The sequence below is a fragment of the Rutidosis leptorrhynchoides genome, chromosome 8 (genome assembly GCF_046630445.1).
Source record: "Rutidosis leptorrhynchoides isolate AG116_Rl617_1_P2 chromosome 8, CSIRO_AGI_Rlap_v1, whole genome shotgun sequence".
NCBI classification, from domain to species: domain Eukaryota; kingdom Viridiplantae; phylum Streptophyta; class Magnoliopsida; order Asterales; family Asteraceae; genus Rutidosis; species Rutidosis leptorrhynchoides.
In genome coordinates, this window is record NC_092340.1 from 102,752,609 (window position 1) to 102,757,499 (window position 4,891).

Consider the following 4,891-nt stretch of genomic DNA (forward strand, 5'->3'; position numbering starts at 1 on the left):
CACAATTGAGAACCCGGAGGATATTAAAGGACAATTCCAAGATCTTGAACCAATAATCATTCCTCCTGAACCACAAACCGTTAAATCAGAATCTTCTAGTGATTCGGATTCAACAATTTCAAATATGGAAATAACGGAACCTCTAAGTATGGAAGATCAAATGAGAGCTACATGCACTGGCCAAGGACAAGCCATTACGCGAAGACATTGATGCGCCAGATTATGAAATCAAAGGACAAATCCTACACATGGTAACTAATCAATGCCAATATAGTGGTACGCCAAAATAAGATCCAAACGAACATCTTCGAACCTTTAATAGGATCTGTACTCTATTCAAAATCAGATAAGTAGAGGATGAACAGATCTATCTCATGTTGTTTCCCTGGACTTTAAAGGGAGAAGTCAAAGATTGGTTAGAATCGTTACCTGAAGGAACGATTGACACATGGGATGTCTTAGTTGAAAAATTTATTAAAAGATTCTTTCTGGCATCTAAAGCCGTGAGACTTCAAGGAGAAATTGTTACGTTCGTGCAAAAGCCAAATGAAACATTATATGAGGCGTGGACATGATTCGGAAAGTTGTTGAGAGGATGTCCTCATCACGGTTTAGACACTTATCAAATAGTACAAATATTCTACCAAGGTGTCGACGTCGCTACACGAAAAGACATTAACACGGCAGCTGGTGGTTCCATTATGAAGAAAACCGCAACTGAAGCTCACAAAATTATTGATAACACAGCCTCCCACTCTCATGAGTGGCATCAGGAAAAAGATATTTTTCATTCATCTAAAGCGGCTAGAGCCGATTCTAGCCAAGACTTTGATTTCGTTTTCGCAAAAATAGATGCTTTCGAGAGACGAATGGAAAAGATGACTAAAGATATTCACGCAATACGAATCAGTTGTGAGCAATACGGTGGACCACACTTAACGAAAGATTGTCACATTGAGCAAACGATGGAACTACGTGAGAATGTTTCTTACATGAACCAAAGGCCGGGAAATAATTATCAAAATAATTATCAACAGCCAAGGCCAAACTTTAATCGAAATCAAAACATTCTTTACAATCCAAATGGACCCAACAACAACTGGTACAACCAACAAGGTCTGAATAACCAACTAACTCAAAACAACACTTTCAACCAACAAAGACCTGGCTTGTATAAACCACCACAACAAACCGAAGAGAAAAAGCCAAATCTGGAAGAAATGATGGCAAAGCTAATGGAATCTCATACACAATTTATTACATCTCAAACTCAAACAAATGAGAGGTTTGATCAGTCATTTAGAACTCAGCAAGCTTCTATTTTGAATCTAGAAAAAACACGTAGGTACTCTTGCTATCATGATGAGTGAGAGGGAACAAGGAAAGCTACCGAGTAATACTGAAGTAAATCCTCGAAATGAGAATGTTAATATGGTGTCAACAAATTCTGAAAACTAACACCAGAAGATGGGAAGGTTTTAGATGTGAGTAACAATGAAGAAGTTACACCACCACCACCACCCAAGTATGTAAAGCCAGTGGTGGCACCATACAGACCACCCATCCCGTTTCTAAGAAAAGGAGTTGAGTATGAGCAAGTAATAGGTAATAAAGTTTGTGATACCTCTGGAACGAAGAAGAAGAATAAGAAAGTGCAAAAAGCAAAAACCGTAAAAGTAAACCCGGTGAAGACAGTTCCACTAAAATCTCCACCCAGGGTGGGTGATCCGGGTGAATTTATTATTCCTTGTCTACTTAGTGATTGTGTCATGTATGATGCAAGATAATGCTAAAAACGAACATATATTTCATAGCATTGTCCCTCAAGAAAGACAAGCTTTTAGTTGCAAGTGTTCTATTTACAAGTGATATTTGTTTAAATAATAAAAGGTGAAGACAAAAGATAAATTCGACGAATTGAAGACGAAAACGACCAAAAAGCTCAAAAGTACAAAGTACAATCAAAGTAGTTCCAATTATTGATGAGAAACGTCTCAAAATTACAAGAGTACAAGATACGAAACGCAAAGTACAAGATATTAAATTGTACGCAAGAACGTTCGAAAAACCGGAACCGGGACCAGAGTCAACTCTCAACGCTCGACGCAACGGACTAAAAATTACAAGTCAACTATGCACATGAATATAATATAATATATAATTAATTCTTAAAATTAATATATATATTATATTATATATTATAAACGTCGGCAAACAAGAAACAAACTCATGTGAGCTGATACCTACCTCCATGCGATCATATGGCCTGTAGGCTTATTTTCCATGCGATCGCATGGCCCTAAAATCCAGGCGACACCCCTATAAATTCGCAGTTTGGTTGATCAAATATCCATCCTATCTCTCTATCTTATATATATATATATATATATATATATATATATATATATATATATATATATATATATATATATATATATATATATATATATATATATATATATATATATATATATTATATTTTAATTTTAAATTCTAATAATAAGGGTATGTTAGCGAATGTTGTAAGGGTGTAAGTCGAAATTCTGTCCGTGTAACGCTACGCTATTTTTAATCATTGTAAGTTATGTTCAACCTTTTTAATTTAATGTCTCGTAGCTAAGTTATTATTATGCTTATTTAATGCCGAAGTAATCATGATGTTGGGCTAAAATATTAAAATTGGGTAATTGAGCTTTGTACCATAATTGGGGTTTGGACAAGAGAACGACACTTGTGGAATTAGACTATGGGCTATTAATGGGCTTTATATTTGTTTAACTAAATGATAGTTTGTTAATTTAATATAAAGATTTACAATTGGACGTACCTATAAATAACCACATACACTGGATCGGACACGATGGGCGGGATATTTATATGTACGAATAATCGTTCATTTAACCGGACACGGGAATGGATTAATAGTTAATAGACTTATTAAAACAGGGATGAATTATGTACAAGGACACTTGGCATAATTGATAACAAAGTATTAAAACCTTGGGTTACACGCAGTCGATATCCTGGTGTAATTATTAAACAAAGTATTAAGACCTTGTTACAGTTTAAGTCCCCAATTAGTTGGAATATTTGACTTCGGATATAAGGATAATTTGACGAGGACACTCGCACTTTATATTTATGACTGATGGACTGTTATAAACAAAAACCAGACGGACATATTAAATAATCCAGGACAAAGGACAATTAACCCATGGGAATAAACTAAAAACAACACGTCGAACATCATGATTACGAAAGTTTAAATAAACATAATTCCTTTATTTCATATTTAATTGCACTTTTAATTATCGCACTTTTATTTACTGTCACTGTATTTAATTGCACTTTTAATTATCGTATTCTTTAATTATCGCAATTTTATTTTATCGCACTTTTATTTATCTCAATTTCATTATCGTTATTTAATTTACGCTTTAATTTAAGTTATATTTATTTTTAATATTTTACATTAAGTTTTAACTGCGACTAAAGTTTTAAAAATCGACAAACCAGTCATTAAACGGTAAAAACCCCCTTTTTATAATAATAATATTACTTACATATTTTTGTATTTTTACAAATATAGTTTTTAAAAATATAGCGTTAAGCTTGTTTAAAAGATCCATGTGGAACGAACCGGACTTACTAAAAACTACACTACTGTACGATTAGGTACACTGTCTATAAGTGTTGTAGCAAGGTTTAGGTATATCCACTCTATAAATAAATAAATAACTTGTGTAAAATTGTATCGTATTTAATAGTATTTCGTTGTAAAAATAATACTATTTCCTAGTACACCTCGCACACATCAAGTATTTTTGGTGCCGCTGCCGGGGACCGCTAAAACGCCTTAAGCGCAACGCTATAATATAAAAAAAATTGCAAAAATATAAAAAGAAAAACAAAATTTATATATTTTTAAGAGTTTGTTAAATATTTAAGTTTTATAAAGTTTCTTTATTTTTATTTTTAGTTTGTAAAAATATAAATTTTATTTAAATTTTGTATTAATATAAAACTGAAAAATATAAAAAAAAATATAAAAACACTCGAGGCCCTGCACTTTAGCAGCCCAACAAGTGGCCTGGATCCAATGCTCATGCGACCGCATGAAAAATCAACTAACACCTCATGCGATCGCATGAGGTGATTTGACTGGTCTGAAACCTCAGCCGACCAGTTTAGGGTTTTAATTAATTTATAATTATTATTATTATAACCCTACTTAGTTTTAGATTATTTAATTATTTAGTATTAGTTTTAATTAATTTATATTTTAAGTTTAATTAGTTTTATAAATTATATAAAAATTAATACTTTTAATATAAAAATAATATTTTTATAAAAATTGTACTTTTTACAACTTTAAGTATATTTTTATATTTTGTATCTTTTTATTCGTTTTAGCGTAATATTTGTATTTTTCGTTCATAATTAGTTTTAAGTCATAGTTTTTGCCGTAGTTATTTTTATTTCTAGATTTTTAGGCTTTGCCGTAAAATCCCTTAAGTGCTTTTTCTTTAGACTAAGATTTAGGTGCTTTAGAATTTTGCGACGCCGTTTTTATATTTTGGTACCTTTTTAAGTTTATACTGTTTTGGATATAGAATTCTTTTTAAGCTTTAATAGTTTTAGACGCAACTTTTAATTTTTAGTTTTTAGACTTTTAAGTTTCAACGCGCTACGTTCTTTTTATTATTTTTCGACTTTTTATTTTTCGACGTTTTTCGACGCGCTCTTTTTCTTTCTTATTTTTCGCCGCTCTAGTTTTTAGGACTTAGAATTTTCTATTTCTTCTCTAAAATTTCTTTAAATTTCAACGAAAAATTATTTTGAGCGATTAAATTGATAGACATCCAAATTTTCTGTTTCGTAGTAATAGTTG

At 31.7% G+C, this 4,891-nt stretch overlaps 1 non-coding gene across 1 annotated transcript; it reads right to left on the reverse strand.

Annotated features, from left to right (window-relative positions):
- Positions 1–506: 506 nt before the first annotated feature.
- LOC139865465 (small nucleolar RNA R71) lies at positions 507–613 on the reverse strand. The gene has a single exon (XR_011764985.1). It is a non-coding gene; the product is annotated as a small nucleolar RNA R71 (small nucleolar RNA).
- Between the last annotated feature and the right edge of the window lie 4,278 nt (positions 614–4,891).